This window comes from Pongo abelii, chromosome 5 (assembly GCF_028885655.2).
Source record: "Pongo abelii isolate AG06213 chromosome 5, NHGRI_mPonAbe1-v2.0_pri, whole genome shotgun sequence".
Taxonomy (NCBI): Eukaryota; Metazoa; Chordata; class Mammalia; order Primates; family Hominidae; genus Pongo; species Pongo abelii.
Genome location: NC_071990.2, coordinates 156,626,225 through 156,643,876, shown reverse-complemented (window position 1 = coordinate 156,643,876; position 17,652 = coordinate 156,626,225). Strand labels below are relative to the sequence as shown.

The following is a 17,652-nucleotide window of genomic DNA, read 5'->3' as shown; positions in this document are numbered from 1 at the left end:
CAATAGAGGATGAGTTCAAGGATGACGAAGGGGCATCAAGCAATGGGCTGAGGGGACTGTGGGGTTGGAGCCCGGGCTAGGACACCAAATTTTTTCCCCGAGGGAGATAGAGACCCATTCAGAGTATTCCCAGGGGAGTGACATGGTTGGACATGAGTTTTATTTTAGGTGGAAGATGGTGAAACTGGAGAAGGGAAAGGAAACCTAAAACAAGGTTAACGCAATGGGCAAAGATGAGCAATGGAGAGTAAGTGAGTTAGAAGGCAGTTTCTTTGTTTTTTTATTTTTTATTTTGAGACGGAGTCTCACTTTGTCACCCACGCTGGAGTGCAGTGGCGCTATCTCGGTTCACTGCAACCTCCACCTCCCGGGGTCAAGCAATTCTCCTACCCTAGCCTCCCGAGTAGCTGGAATTACAGGTGCCCACCACCACACCCAGCTAATTTTTGTATTTTTAGTAAAGATGGGATTTCACCATGTTGACCAGACTGGTCTTGAAAACCCTGACCTCAGGTGATCCGCCCGCCTCGGCCTCCCAAAGTGCTGGGATTACAAGCATGAGCCACCACACCCAGCCTAGAAGGCAGTTTCTTATAGCGAAGTTATTTTCTCTATATACAAGCAATGATGTGAGAGCTCCTGCATTGTTCAGAAGCTGTGAACATTTTGAAAGCAACAGAGGGAAGGAAGTCGCTTTTGAAATCTTTTCGAGGGAGCTTAGCCTTTCAAGTTAAACCACTTATTATCTAATTTTCTTTTTCACAGAATCTCTGAGGGGGCAATGCCGAGAAGGAGCAGATGAGCAGCTTCCACATCGTGAAGCTGGTGGTGGAGAGCTGCACTGTGAACCTCACCACACCAAGCATCTCACTTCTCACATCTGAGAAAACCTTGGCTTTAAGGCCAAGGTAGCTAGAGGAGTCCAATGCAGGTGAGATGTTCCCGATCTCCCTGCTAACCTCAGGACAGCCTGCTCATTAGGAACTTCCAAAGACATGGGTACAAATGGAATTCACCACTGACCTGCTTAAACTTAACCCAGGTAGCTGAAGATGAAAGACTTCATATTCTGCTAGAAGCTTCGAAGCTCCATTATCTTCCAAGTCATTCTGTCCTAGAAGAAAACAACAAATAGGCTCGTTAAATTACCCACAGGTAAGCGATCAATCGACACAACATTAAATGAAATATTAAATGAAAAGCTCCCATTACATGGACAAGACGAGGTGCAATTCAGAGCGAACTACTATGATACTTCACGCAAAACGTTGGTTTTTGAGATTTTATTTACACAAGTAACAGCTAACTTGACTCTTCACTGGCTCTAAGGCCGGCTGAAGCATCATTTAATCTTTCTATGTGATAGGAGCAAGAAATGATTATAGAGAAAATGTTGTAGGCATTGCATTTGATTAGACTCTGCAATTGAGATGTGTTCATTGAAATATTATCTCCTCATTGGTTAATACCTTACAGTGAATGTAAAACAAAGGACTCTAAGGTTCATATTTGGGGTCACAGAACTTTGGAGATGAATGGGATACACCTCCTCAAAGATGAAGAAATGAGATCCAGGGAGGCTGTCCCACCCACAATCTAGCAGCCAGTTAATGACCAAGTCAGAAGTTCATCAGCCAGGGCTCTGTCTGCTACATCAGACTTAACTTAGGGTCACAATTTTGAAATAACGGCTCTTATGAAGGCTTTTTTTTCAGAAAACATTCCAAATTTCACGCTGACTTTAAACTTTTTTTTATATTTTATTTTTATTTTTTTGAGACGGAGTCTCACCTTATTGCCCAGGCTACAGTGCAATGGCGCAATCTCGGCTCACTGCAACCTCTGCCTCCCGGGTTCAAGCGATTCTCCTGCCTCAGCCTCCCGAGTAGCTGGGATTACAGGTGCCCTCCACCATGCCCAGCTAATTCTTTTTGTATTTTTAGTAGAGATGGGGTTTCACCATGTTGGCTAGGCTGGTCTCAAACTCCTGACTTCAAGTGATCTGCCCGCCTTGGCCTCCCAAAGTGCTCAGATTACAGGCATGAGCCACTGCGCCTGGCCTAAACTTATTTTATAATCCTTCTAGATGTGGAAGTAATTTACATTTTTGCAATAAAATGCTAATAATCAGCTCAAGTCACACTTTTTCATGGACAAATGAAAGGACTCTGCCCCATGACCTCTCACATTTTTGTCCAGAGCCTGACCTGTGTGTGCTGAGTTTCAAGAAGAAATTGCCGTCCCTGAAGGGCAATTTGCCTCCAGGCTCCATAGCATCCTGGAAAACCTTAGCGCGCCTAAGCGGGTTGGGATCTGAGGCTAATAGAGTTCAAACCTCTCATTACACTTAAAAAAAACTGCAGTGGAGTCAAGCAGTCAATCCAAGAAAGAGCTAGGTGTAGAAATCCAGAAAGAAATGTAGGTTCATCAAGCAGCTATTAGCGCTGGGCTCTGTGCCTGCTGCTGTAGGTGCATGATCTCATTCTTCTCACAACTGCCCCCCGAGTGCACATGGCCACTTCCTTTTACAAATGGGGGCACGAAGACCCAGAGAGGCTGAGTTCTTTGGTTCAGTTAATATTTATCTGTGCATCTCCTACGTGCCAGGCACCAAGGTAGGTGCTGAGTGTATAAAGGAGAAATAGACACACTGTCTGCCCTCAGTGAGCTTACAATCTAGCAGGGAGGAGAGAAGGAGATTCAGGCATTTTAATCCAAACTCAGTTTTCTTTTTTTTTTTTTTTTTGGGCAAATTCTTCTAGATCCTGAATCAGAGCTAGAACTATAGATCCTGAATCAGAGCTAGAACTATGTTGTTCAAAGTGCAGCTTTCAACGTATTAAAAGGTCTTGAGATTCATTTAGTGGGTCTTGATTACCATTAAAAATACATGTATATATATATATATATATACACACACACATATATATACACACACATATATATATAAATATATATATATACACACACATATATATACAAATATATATATATATATTTTTTTTTTTTGAGACAGAGTCTTGCTCTGTTGGCCAGGCCACACCATGCCTGGCTAATTTTTGTGTGTTTAGTAGAAACAGGGTTTCACCATGTTGGCCAGGCTGGTCTCAAACTCCTGACCTCAGGTGATTCGCCCACCTCGGCCTCCCAAAGTCCTGGGATTACAGGCATGAGCCACCATGCCTGGCCTGATTAGCATTAAAAATATATAAATGAACAAACAAAGCAGAACAGAATAGCATAGGCTAGAAAATAGTGTGTATGTAGTAAAGGTAAGGAAGCTCACAAGGGCATATGTCTATGTATCTGTATCAATCACATAAACCTCTGTGTGTACTGGTTTGCTATGTAAACTATATTTCCTTTTGTAGGCCATGGTGGAAAAAAGTGTGAAAGCTCTTGAGTTAGAGGCTCATACAAAATGGTGAGGGCCAAGAGGAGCGAGTGTCTGCCTAGGGACTAACAAGTATCTAGCTGCAGTGAACTGGTACAATTTTGGTTTGTCACCAAGAGAAGCCTTTTAAAGGTGAGATGCCCAAATCGAATACCCAGAGATAGGAAGAGCTGGAGAAGGACTGTTAGGCAGTTCTAGGGATAAGAGAGGAAAACAGAGTCAGGGCTCCTTTCTCTTGTAGCCTGGGACAGGGGGTGGGCACCTATCAGGCCATGAGGAGGCACCATGACACCAGTTCTGCGTTTGCATGAGAGCCCCAGACTCAACAAGATGGGCCCCCAATTCTAGCCCTAATTGCTAGAACTGTGGGAGCTGATGGAAGTCTACAAAACTGGCTACATCCCACTGCCAAAAGAGTACAGGAGAGCATCAGAGTCTGGAAGGCCAGGAGGTTAAGGAGTCAGACTCAGGAACCTTCAAACTATCTTTTTTTTTTTTTTTTTTTGAGACAGAGTCTCTGTCGCCAGGCTGGAGTGCAGTGGCATGATCTCAGCTCATGATCTCAGCAACCTCTGCTGAGCAGTGGCATGATCTCAGCAACCTCTGCCACCCAGGTTCAAGTAATTCTCCTGCCCCAGCCTCCCGAGTAGCTGGGATTACAGGTGTCTGCCACCGTACCTGGCTAATTTTTGTAGTTTTTTAGTAGAGACGGGGTTTCACCATCCTGGCCAGCCTGGTCTTCAACTCCTGACCTCGTGATCCACCTACCTCGGCCTCCCAAAGTGCTGGGATTACAGGCATGAGCCACCACGCCTGGCCCCTTCAAACTATCTTAATCCCCAGAACAGAGCCTCCTTTGGGATAGCAGGTTATTGTGATCTCCTTTATCAGGATATACTTATTAAATTTTCTGTTACTTTAATAGAACTTCCTTCAGACATCTTCTGGGTACCATGTTAGTAAGTTGAGGATCCAGGGCAACCCACCAGACTGTCACGTGGACACATTTTCTCAGGTTTCTGAGTACGGATTCGAGGCAAGAGAAAAAAGGTCCACCCACAGAGTAACCTGTGTCACTCATTCGTACTGTAAGGCTCTCTGACGTGCAGTATGCAATGACGCAGCCATATCAGGGCAGTCATATTTTGGTGCCTTGATTATTGAATATTTATCTGTTAACAAGCAGTAATATGAAATGACATCAAGAAAAATTATCTTATCTATGATTTCATCCATATTTTCCCCATATAGGATTATGATGATGATGACAAGAATTGGATGTTATACAAAATAATCAGCCCCAGAAACATATAGAAAAATAACAACCAGATATTTATGTTTTATGTTTCTTCGCCCATCATGTGTGTCAGACTGTAAAAATAACAGGGTCTTTAACAAGTTCTCCTTCACTGTAGGTTACGGCCAAGGATAAAACACTAGTGTATGTTGAAATAGACAGAATAATTAGGCTGGGCGCGGTGGCTCACCCCTGTAATCTCAGCACTGTGGGAGGCCAAGGAGGGGCGATCATGAGGTCAGGAGATCAAGATCATCCTGGCTAACATGGTGAAACCCCATCTCTACTAAAATACAAAAAATTAGCCGGGCATGGTGGTGCACACCTGTAGCCCCAGCTACTCAAGAGGCTGAGGCAGGGGAATCGCTTGAACCCGGGAGGCGGAGGTTGCAGTGAGCCAAGATCGCACCACTACACTCCAGCCTGGGCGACAGAGCGAGACTGGAGTGCAGTGGTTCAATCATGGCTCACTGCAGCCTCTATCTCCTGGGTTCCAGTGATCCTCCCACCTCAGTCTCCGGAGTAGTTGGGACTACAGGCATGTGCCACCATGCCTGGCTAATTTGTGTAATTTTTTTGTAGAGATGGGGTTTTGCCATGTTGCTCAGGCTGGCCTCAAACTCCTGGGCTCAAGCAATCCACCTGCCTTGGCCTCCCAAAGTGTTAGGATTACAGGTGTGAGCCACAGCACCTGGCCAGGGCATGATTTTTTATCTTATTTAGAAACAAATGTAATAGTTCAGGAGAAACTGCTTCATGAATCAAAAGGTATCCTGTAAGTATTCACCATTTTCATTATTATCAATGCTAATACATTATTTTCAAGTAAAATACTAAAAGTAACACACCCGTAACCCAACCACTTTGGGAGGCCAAGGTGAGAAGATTGCTTGAGTCCAGGAGTTTGAGACCAGCCTGGGCAACATAGCAAGACCCCATCTCTATTATTTTTACAAAAAAAAATTAAAATAAATAAATTAAAAGTAAATGAAAGTGTATTCAATGTTTCCTGATTATGTGGTTTTGCACACATCTTAATTCCAAACCAAGGACTCAGGTTTAATTAACATGTTCAAGGATCAACATTCATAATAAGGCAGAGAGTTTAATCACAATTGTTCTTCATAACAGAAGTGCAGGTGGACTCTGGTTACTAAGTAGGTCCTATTGTCTTCATCTGATGGATGAAGTAAGAGGAGCAGAGAAGCTAAATGACTTGCCCAGGTTCACACAGTAGCAGAACCAGAGCAGAAAATCAGACCCTCCTGCCACTAGAGCCCTCACTTTTTATTCTAAGCTTGCTCATAGTTTGAGTTGTTGGTTTGCTCTTTCTTACAAAGTCATAAGCTGGGCCTGGTGCAGGGGCTCACACCTGTAACCCTAGCACTTTGGGAGGCTGAGGAGGGTGGATCACCTGAGGCCAGGAGTTCAAGACCAGCCTGGTCAATATGGTGAAACCCCATCTCTACTAAAAACACAAAAATGTAGGCGTTGTGGCGGGCACCTGTAATCCCACCTACTCAGGAGGCTGAGGCAGGAGAATCGCTTGAACACGGGAGGCGGAGGTTGTACTGAGCCAAGATCGCGCCACTGCACTCCAGCCTGGGAGACAGAGCCGGGCTCCATCTCAAATAAATAAATAATAAAAAATAAAATAGGCCGGGTGCGGTGGCTCATGCCTGTAATCCCAGCACTTTGGGAGGCCGAGGCAGGCGGATCACCTGAGGTCAGTAGTTCAAGACCAGCCTGACCAACATAGAGAAACCCCATCTCTACTACAAATACAAAATTAGACAGACATGGTGGCACATGCCTCTAATCACAGCTACTCAGGAGGCTGAGGCAGGAGAATTGCTTGAACCCGGGAGGCGGAGGTTGCAGTGAACCAAGATCGCTCCATTGCACTCCAGCCTGGCCAACAAGAGCGGAACTCCGTCTCAAAAATAAATAAATAAATAAAAATAAAATAAAATGTTTCATATCCAAAATGCACAAGTTTTTCAGCTTTGTTTCTTACTTTTAGGTTTTAATGAAGTTCAGAGCAACTCAAAATGTCCTTTCCCAGCAGGAGTAGTCAAGATAAACCCCAGGTAAATTCTACCAAACGGTGAAGCAGAGCCAGCAGTGCCATTCACTGCAGAATACCTGAGTCTGGGCTCCTGGCCAGCACTGGCGAAGGCCCCTACTGTACCTTCTGGCTTCACTCCAGAGACAAGAAAAGAAAGCACGCCGCCGAGCACACAAGCCAGGGTTATGCAATTCCAGCTCTCCAGAGTCTAACTTCACTCCTTCTTCTGTAGCTGAATAAAAAACGTTGCCCTTTTCTGTTTATTTGCACAGAGGGCCATTTAACATAGGAGCACAAAGAGTGGGGGAACACCACAGCCATGTGGACTAGAATGATTTCCAATCACAATAAACACTCCCAAAGAGGGAGGAAGATGGTAAGCAATATATTTCCTCTCTAACATTCTTTAAAATAAATGCACAGCCTTGGAGGAGAAGGCCTGACACGTTTCCATCAGACGAATGTGTGGGGAGAAAAACAGATCTTTGTACACTACCTGCGCTGTGCCCAGGCCCCATTCCAGACCACAGTTTGGCAACTGGATCTCAAGGGGCTGAGTATCTGGAGACTGTCTACAATGCAGTTCGTCTGGGCTGCTCTGAAATCAACAAGGCTTCATTCCTTTCCATTAGCTCTCAGCAGAGTAACATCCAGGAGGGCGCTGTGCTCTGACACACTGTGCAGAGCCTTCTGCATCCTCCAGGCTGAGTCTCGGGCCGCTGAGAACTGCTGTGATGGTTCAGAAACCCCAGTCACAGCGGGCCACAGCCAGGAGCCAGCCAAACCTAAATTCTGGGCTGTCACATTTTGGAGCTGTTCCCCCTGAAGCATGTGAGCAAAATCCACAAAAATTTTAAAGCAACATATGACTGTTGTGAAAGAGTATCAGGGATCCTATTTTCTTCATCCACTTCTGTGAATCCATTCCTTCTAATGGCTGAGTCCACGTGTCATTCTGCATTACTCACTTTGAACAAGACACAGAAACACCGAGCATCATGGCATGGGGCACGCTACACACTAGGAAGCCTTAAAACATCACCACCAACAAAAACGCTTGATTCGGCCACTGTCATCAGAAGGGGGTAGAAGAGGCCAGGCGCAGTGGCTCACGCCTGTAATCCCAGCACTTTGAGGCCAAGGCAGGCACATCACCTGAGGTCAGGAGTTCAAGACCAGCCTGGTCAACATGGCAAAACCCCATTTCTACTAAAATATTAGCCAGGCGCCATGGCGCATGCCTGTAGTCCCATGTATTCAGGAGGTTGAGACACCAGAATCGCTTGAACCCAGAAGGCAGAGGCTGCAGTGAGCTAGGGTCGCACCACTTTACTCCAACCCGGGCAACAGAGCGAGAGTCTGTCCTTTATGGCCGGGCACGGTGGCTCAAGCCTGTAATCCCAGCACTCTGGGAGGCTGAGACGGGCGGATCACCTGAGGTCAGGAGTTCGAGACCAGCCTGGCCAACATGGTAAAAACCCATCTCTACTAAAAATGCAAAAATTAGCCAGGAATGGTGGTGGGTTCCTGTAATCCCAGCTACTTGGGAGGCTGAGGCAGAAGAATTGCTAGAACCTGGGAGATGGAGGTTACAGTGAGCCAAAATCACGCCACTGCACTCTAGCCTGGAAGACAGAGTAAGATTCCGCCTTTTTTTTTAAAGTCTTTTAGAAGGAGAAAAACTTCTCTCATTTTTTAAAGACATCCTCTACTCCTACTCAACACACACCTAACACTAATGACCTGACCATAGAAGGTTTCTATCAGATGATTAATCTTCACAAGGTTATCAAATTCCCATCCTAAACATCTTTATTTATTACTCAAAGCAGCAGTCCATGAACTTGTTCAGCTGAAGGATAAAAGGGACATATGGGGTGCAGGTGACATATTGCTATTATTAGTGCTGTGCCCTAGAGTTGTGCAGTGCACAACCTGTGAGACCACATACAGTAGCCCTGATAATACTTATTACACCAGTATATACTTTTCACTCATGTATTTATAAAGTGTGTATATTATAAAAGCAATATGCATATTCTGTTTCCTATAAAGATCAGTTCTTTTGCATGTCCATGTAAATCTTATTGGTCACCCAATGCTTATTTACTAAGTGTCATTATTCTAAATGAACATCAATCAGTTATGTTTAGTGTCCAATTGCTAGGACCTCTTTTCCTTTTCCTCTTTGAATATAAATACACTTGAAAATCATACTTAATTTCACTTGAGGCATCAGTGATCTTTTTTTTTTTTTTTTCTGAGACAGGTCTCACTGTCGCCCAGGCTGGAGTACAGTGGCATGATCATGGCTCATTGAAGCCTCAACTTCTGGGTCTCAGATGATCCTCCCACCTCAACCTCCTGAGTAGCTAGAACTACAGGTGCACATCACCACACCCAGGTAAATTTTTTTTTTTTTTGTATTTTCTCTAGAGACAGGGTTTCGCCATGTTGCCCAGAGTGGTCTCAAACTCCTTGGCTTAAGCAGTCCTCCCACCTTGGCCTCCCAAAGTGTTGGGATTACAAGCATGAGCCACCACACCTGGCCAACAATGATCTTTGATTTCACCAAAAGTTGGGGCTGGACTCTAATACTGCCTTATAAATTTTTGTTTTATTTTATTTTATTTTATTTTTGAGACAGAGTCTCACTCTGTTGTCCACGCTGGAGTGCAGTGGCCCCATCTGGGCTCACTGCAACCTCCACCTCCTGGGTTCAAGCGATTCTCGTGCCTCAACCTCCCGAGTGGCTGGGACTACAGGTGCTTGCCACCATGCCCGGCTAATTTTTGTATTTTTAGTAGACATGGGGTTTTGCCATGATGGCCAGGCTGGTCTCAAACTCCTGACCTCAAGTTATCCGCCTGCCTCAGCCTCCCAAAGTGCTGGGCTGACAGGCCTGAGCCACTGTGCCTGGCCAAATTCTGCCTTATAAATGTCTCTCTCAAGTCTCTATTCTCTCGGGCCTTCTCTTATCTCCTCTGAGCCATTATATTAGTTTCTTAACCGTTGTTACAACTTCTAGTCTCTCACAAACCAATCTGTCACATTATAGCCGGAATTACTTCCTAAAACACCGACAGGTTTAGGTCACTCCTCTGTTTTAGAAACTTTAATGAATATGTATTGCCTAGGAGATAAAGTCCAAACAAATCACCATGGTATATGACCAATTTATAGTCCACTCAGCTTGTCAGTCTGAGCTAACTTGACTTCCAATACTAATCGATATCCACTCAGGCATCTATTCAAGAAAAATCTGTTGGGCCCTTGTAAAAACACAATGGAATTGTGGAATTACTGGAAAAAGTCAGTAAGACTCATTCCTAGATATCAGGGTGCAAACAAGCGGGAGATACAGACACGTAAATATATCATGATAATTGACCATGGTGAGTGCAAGTTGGTCCCAATCTGGCGCACCAGCCTTATATCCAGTAAATTCCCACTCATCCCTTTTTCCTACATTCCAACAATGGTAAATCTTTTGTTATCCAAAAATGTGCCATGTTTTTAGACACCCGCACATGTTTACTTCCTCTCCAGTGCTTAGAATGCCCTTCCCTATGTTACTGTCTGGCATTCTCTTGGCACATGAGTGGGTTAGGAACCCAATGGCAAAGCGGTAAAGGTCAGCAAGAGGGAAGTCAGTCCCTGGAGCAAGAGGCCCAAGCCACACCGCATATAAAGCAGCCAGCCTCTTCATGGCTGATCAAGCCCGTCTCACCCCCATGCACCTGTCCCCTTTCCCAATGTGAGGGAAGATGGTCTTTGTGTGGCTGAGCTTAGCCCAGACCCCAGAAAACTGTGGTCTCAACAAGGGAGGTAGCAGACAGCAAAGTGGGCACAGGACGGTGGCACTCTATAACATGACTTCTTTGGGGTGCCTTGCACAGCAAAAGATCCCCTGCAGCTAAATCCAGTATCTCCTGCTTCTTTAGGGCTTGATAACTGAGTATTGGGGCTCCGTAAAAGTGGCTTCTAGAAGCATTTAATTTTGCTTGGGATCAATATGTTAAGGCCACTGGTATAAATACCAAAGAAGAAATGAGGAATTCCTATTTGAAATGAAGTACAAATGACTTTCCTCCTTCTCTTCCTTTTATTCTTCCATCCTTCCTTTCTTTTGAAACAGGGAGAAACTTACATGTATGACTGGTAGATGTCATTATTGTATATACCTGAACACATTAAGCAATCCATTAAAAAATCCATTTCAACAAAGTGAAATTAACTTTAGAGTTATTCATTTAGTCTTTACTTACCCAGCAAAAGAGGGTAAGATGTGGAAGCTGCCCTCAAGAAATTCATAACTAGAGGCTACATTTTAGCTAGTTAGTCCTGCCATCTCCCTCAAAGTAAGATATTCCAACCTATAGATATTTATTAGGGAGAAATGTAAATAAATAATTTAATTATTTAATCAAATAGATCATAAGTCCACAACTCCCTCTAGGCTAAAAGTGGTGACTTTCTCAAGAAAAAAATGACTTAGCCAAAGCCCAAACGACAGAGAAGTAGACTAGAGTGTGTATGCCTGCAGATTCATTTCTGTACGTGAATATTCACCAAGAGAGGTGGATGAGCATGGATATAGATGCTTGTCACTGCTGTGGCCACAGCCAGGTGAGCCAAGAGGCTGCAGAGCAGGTGGAAACTGCTAATGAAGTTTTCTGGCCAAAGATGATGTTGGGGTGGGTCTGTTGTCTTCCCCTACACCTGGGATCCACTGGCTCACCCACTCTGTGACTGGGACTCCCAGGAGGCCCAGTCCCCTTCTCCCTGGAGCCCCTGCTGGCCCCTACACTAAGCTTCCCGGCACACCCATCCCCGTCCTGGAGATGGCCTGCTCTGATGACAGGACCGGCTCTAGAAAGCAGGGCTCGTTCCACGTCCTTCTTACGCTAACTCCATCTTTTCCCTGGGAGATGCTCGCAGGCTCTGCAGTTCGGTCAGGTTTTGTGTCTTGAAGTCTTCAAACTTCTTCAGGCAAAAACCTCATGAAGTAAGTGCTGGGGGATGTTATCTTCATTTCACAAAAGAGAAAGCTGAGATGCAGGGTGGCTCACCAAAAAGATATTTAGTCAGTAAAAGCCATTCCAGTAAGTTATGAGAAAAACCAAAGATATGCCGTGAAAGTTTGAGGAAAGCACATTCCAGAGTGGCGGTTTCCCCCTCTGCAAAAGGCAAAGGCCCATCCACGCTCCCACAACGGCCATCGCCATTTCAGAATCTGAAACAAAATGTGCTTCCCAACTCTTTTCTTGCATAAAATAAACAGCACCACGTTTGAAATCATTATGTAAAATTAACTTCAAAGAAACAAGAAACACAGCCTAATAAAGGGAGGGGGGAGTTTCAGAAGTACCATTTTCAGAAGTACCATTCTCCCATATCCAACCCCCACCACTTTTCCAACTGAATGCAATTTTTGCCCAGAGAGCAACTTTGTCTGCAGAGACTACCCTATACTTGGGAAGGAAGAATGTAAGTAACAAGGTGCAAGCATCAGCGTAAGTTTCAACTTCAAAAGGAACATAATCACCGTTTCTGTAAACTCTCCCCTTCCAGATAAACAACTGTGTTCCCAGGTTGAAGATAAGTCATGTCCCATCCCCAGAGTCCTCCAAACCACACATTCCTCTTCCTGTTCCTGGCAGTCATTTGCATACATCTTAACTTAAACCAGGGTCGCTTATAAAAGGGCTTGTGTTGAACTTTATTCTATTTAATTCCAGTGCTTTCTTCCAGCTACCCAATCTGTATGTAATTAAAATCATATTGCAGCAAATGTTGAATGGTATGAAAAGATTTACCATATGTATACAATTGACTAGTTGTAGAATTTGGCATGTCTGCAATGATCCCATTAACGAGGAGCGAGCCTGGCTTATTTTGGAGTGTACGTTATATGCTTTGGATAGGTTCTGTTTTTAACTTGTACTAACGCTGTCCATGATGTTTAACCCTTTGTTAGCGGTCACCAAGAAGTGTTCCTGCATTTCAACAATGAGGACCACTGTACCCTAATCAAAACCTCAGGTCAAAAACGATTTGTCTAGTGGAGGAAGTTTCCTTTGAAAAATTTCCATTTTCTAAACCAAAATTAGCCTGCTCAGTCTTGACAAACGCTGAGCAGATACCATCAGAGCCTCTGGGATCAAGTTGAACCAAATGGAGAAAATACAGATGTAATCATCGCTTCCAAATACTGAGACCCAGGGTGCTCCTTGAAGTTTGAAAGAAATGATTTTTGGACAAAAAGAGGAAGTACTGTACTACTGCAGATAATAAACATTTGAAACTTATGTCCCAAGAGGTAGCAGATAAAATATAAATACATTCAAGAAGGAGTTAGCAAAGGTCATGCTGACAGATCTACCTTTGAGGAACATTCCTGACATTCTGTGACTGACACAGGGAGGGAAAACATCTTTCCGCCTCATCACCCTCCCCACCCCACCCACCTTTCCCACACAACAATTGAAAAAACTGGGGCCTTTGTCAGAGGAAGAACACAAGGTCAGATAAGCCTTTGGTCTGACTCTCTGGGTCAAGACTTGATATAATTTGTAGATAATAGAGCTGACCAGTTGCAATTTTGCTTTAAAGACATTCTTCAGTAAAGACTGCAGAATGAGTTGAAGTCTTTCTCAACATGTGCCATGAAGAAACATATGTTCTTAATCTGTGGGTTTAAAATTGTTTTAGAATTACATCAATGAGACATATCCTCAAAAGAAAAATCAGGCCACCAACCCCAAACACAAGAGTATAAGAGCAGTGTAGGATAATACTTCTTTCTAGCTTAATGTCTTACAACAAATCTGTTGTAAAAGTTCTTTAAAAAGGAACGTTCATCTGGAGCTTAAAAATATGCATATAGGAGATTTGACAGAGGGTATTAGTTTCTCGCTACAGGCAGGAGCCCCACTAAGCTGATCTGAGGATATAGTAAAGGCAAAGGTACCCAGCACCTCCAGGAAAGGGAGGTGGAGAAAGAAATGCCTTCATTTCATTCATCAGATCAAGTTCTCAAATCAGAATTCAAATCCTCAGTTCTCAGTGCTGAATGTTAAGCGACAGAATGTTAAGATTAGAAAACCGCCAAATGAACCTAAACAATTCATCCCTTAAAAAGGAGACGGTATTGTGATGAAAATTTCTTCTTTAAAGTTGGGTACCTGGGTCAGGTATGGTGGCCCATGCCTGTAATCCCAGCACTGTGGGAGGTCGAGGCGGGCGGATCACTTGAGGTCAGGAGTTTGAGACCAGCCTGGCCAACATGGTGAAACCCCAACCCTACTAAAAATACCAAAATTAAAAGAGGGAAAAAAATTAGCCTGGCGTGGCAGCGCATGTCTGTAATCCTAGCTACTTGGGAGGCTGAGGCAGGAGAATGGCTTGTATCCAGAAAGTGGAGGTTGCAGTGAGCCGAGATCATCCCACTGTACTTCAGCCTGGGCGACAGAGCGAGACCCTGTCTCAAAAAAAAAAAAAGGAATTGCTCTGAGACCAGTCCAGACAGTGCTGCCTCCATCACCACGCATGGCTTAACTGACACAGAAACACAAGATGCTTTCACCTAAACAAGGCCTCTGTGTTACCCGGACAGAGCGTTCACAATGTGGGAAGCCCCCTTTTTGTCAGCCCTGGAGATCTGTTAAATCCTATCAGTGCAGGAAATTGAAAAATTCTCTTCTCAGGAGATAGTTAGGCTGAGAACTGATAAGTGGTGGGGTGAGGGGAATCTGCCTGGAGCTAGGAGGATGAGGCTGGTCCTTGTGTTTCCATAATCCTATTAAGCAGCTTCTAGCCAAACTTAATCTGGTCCTGAAGTGGATGGCTGGAAGATAATAGGTCTTGGGCTTTAAGTGTCACTTAACTATATAGGTAAAACTCTAATCTCTGGGCTCCAGGGCCCATCAGTGTAATCAAACTGAGGACTCTCAGAGGAACCTGCTTCCCCGGCAGCCTGGGGTTGTAGCAAACGGTAGTTACAAAGTGCTCCTTGGAGATAGGTGCCTTATTTGTGTGGAAGCAATTTACTCTGTTCACTAGAAACTCATCCTGTCTAGACGACAGGGTTGATCTCAAGTGTTGGAGTAAAGAGGAAATCCTCCATAACTTGCTTGCCAAGGTAAAGACTCAGGTTCACCCTTGGAGTAACTGTAATCAATCTCAAGACGTCCTCTGGGTAACAAAGGATGCTGAGACAGCTGCTTCTTCATTAGCCAGGAACACGAAGTATAAACCATCATGAGCAGAGCACCCATTAGCTGACTGCAGCTCAGCCCCCACCATGGATGGCCAATTTAGATGAATAAATGTGCTTTTGTTTAGTTGTTCTATCAATTACTAACAGAGGGATGTTAAAATCGCCAACTGTGATGGTGGATTTGTCTATTACTCCTGTAAATTCTGTCAATCTTTTGTTTTCTTTTCCTTTTTTTTTTTTTTTTTTGAGATAGGCTCTCACTCTGGTGCCCAGGCTGGAGTGCAGTGGCACAGTCATAGCCAACCTACTACAGCCTCAACCTCCTGGGCTCAAGAGATCCTCCTGCCCCAGCCTTCTGAATAGGTGGGACTACCGGAGCGTGTTGCCACGCCCAGCTAGTTTTTAGTTTTTTGTAGCAACAGGGTCTCACTACGTTGCCCAGGCTGATCTTAAACTCCTAGCCTTAAGCGATCCTCCCGCCTTGGCTTCTCAAAGTGCCGGGATTATAGATGTGAGCCATGGTGCCTGGCCTGTCAATATTTCTTCATGTATTTTAAGCTCTATTACTGGACATACACAGTTTTATGCCTTATATGTTCCTGGAGAATTGTCCCTTTTACCTCTGGTAATATCATCCTGAAGTCTATTTTATTGTATATTAATATGGCCATTCGAGCTTTCTAAAGCATCCCTACTGTTTGTGTCACATACTCCATCTTTTTTCTTTCAACTTATCTGTGTTTATATTTAAAGGCAGCATATAGTTCGGTTTTTACTTCTGCATCCTTTAATTTCTGTCTTTAAATTGGACCGTTTGGTCAATTTTTATTTAATGTTAACTACTGATGTGATTGCATTTAAGTCTGCTGCTCGAATTTATTTTTAGTTTGTCCCATCTGTTTTTTAAATTCTGCTGCTCCTTTCTTACCTTCTTCTGGATTAATTAAACATTATTTAGAATTCCATTCTTACTTCCCTATTGCCTTTTAGCCGTGCCTGTTTGTATTATTTTTTTAGAAGAGTTAATATGATATTTACTTATTTATTTTTTGGAGACAGAGTTTCACTCTCTTGTTGCCCAGGCTGGAGTGCAATGGCGTGATCTCAGCTCACTGCAACCTCCGCATCCCAGGTTCAAGTGATTCTCCTACCTTCAGCCTCCCAAGTAGCTGGGATTACAGGCATGCACCACCACACCCAGCTAATTTTTGTATTATTAGTAGACACGGGGTTTCACCATGTTGGCCAAGCTGGTCTTGAACTCCTGACCACAGGTGATCCACCCACCTCGGCCTCTCAAAGTGCTGGGATTACAGGCATGAGCCACCTCACCTGGCCCTAATATGATTTTTAAAAGAACAAAAACAAATACCCTAATACCATCTGCCTCAGGATATCAAATCAATATATTAAATGATGTAATTGGTTATCTAGAAGAGCTGAGAATTCTCCCACCGTCACTCCTACCAAGTCCTTAAAAATAGAGAAAAGCAATTCTTCTAGCCGTTCTATGATTCTATACAGCAAAAGAATTGAGAGGTTTTTCTTTAAGTAATCTTTATAAAAATTGAAATCCCTGAACCTTCACAACTCCCATCCTAAAAACTCAGATTTCTGCACTTCTGTTATGTTTCCGCATGGCTCTTCCATGAATTTCCTCTGTACTCATGCAGGATTGCAATGCATTCTCTGAAAATACTCTCCAAAATCAAGTGTCAAGAGAGAACTAAACAAGTCTACAGCTTGCAAGGAGCGCCCTCTTGAGGTAGCCTTTATACAAATGTTGAAATCTGTATGCTTTGTCTGAATTCACGCTTCCAGCATCGCGGGGTAATAAAATCAATCAATCCAGAAGATACACCGGCTAAATTACGGATATAAATATCTTCTTATTAGAAGTGAGTTCTAACTCCTGAAAGTCAAGATACTCTCCAGCAGAAAAAAAGCAAAAGCAAAAACAAAAAACAAAACAGTGCTTCACTAAATGTATTCCTTAAATATAAAGTAATACAAAGCTAGAAATACACTAACAATCAGAAAGATAACATGATTCCAGCATTCTGGTGCTCCTGTTCATTTTTGATATTGTTCCTTATCTTGAACACAAAAAGGTAAGCTTTCTCCAGAGACACAGCTGGTGGGTGTGGATGTGTCACACAGTGGTCAAGAGAAAGACTCCTGATCAGAGGCACCAGAGCTTAGAAACTGATTCTGACACTTCCCAGTTTGCGTGAACCTGGGGAAGGTTTTTGTTTGTTTTGAGAGTGCAGTGGCACAATCAGAGCTCAATGCAGCCTTGACCTCCTGGGCTCAAGCGATCCTCCCACCTCAGCCTCCCAAGTAGCTGGGACCACAGGCACACACCACCACACCAGGCTAATTTTTCAATTTTTTTGTGTGTGGAGATGGAGGTTTCTGCCATATTGCCCAGGCTGGTCTTGAACTCCTGGGCTCAAGTGATTCACCTGCCTAGGCCTCCCAAAGTGCTGGGATTACAGGTATAAGCCACCACGCCTGGCCTTGGGGAAGTTTTTTAATCCCCTTAAGCTTAAGCTATGTACAAAATTAGGGTGATAAGAGAATCTACTTCAGAGGGCTGTGAAGAGAATTAAGTAATAAAATGCACATAGAGCCTTGAGCACAGGACCCAGTGCAGAGGGAGCCTTTGTGGG

General features: G+C 43.9%; 1 protein-coding gene across 2 annotated transcripts in view; it reads right to left on the bottom strand.

The window, feature by feature from the left end:
- Positions 1–17,652, bottom strand: part of SCAF8 (SR-related CTD associated factor 8) — a 229,923-nt gene that overhangs the window by 17,482 nt on the left and 194,789 nt on the right. For both annotated transcript variants that reach the window (XR_010140383.1, XR_010140384.1), the window contains one exon: positions 1,024–1,114. The gene's annotated coding sequence lies outside the window, so the exon portion shown is untranslated. The remainder of the gene's footprint in view (positions 1–1,023; positions 1,115–17,652) is intronic.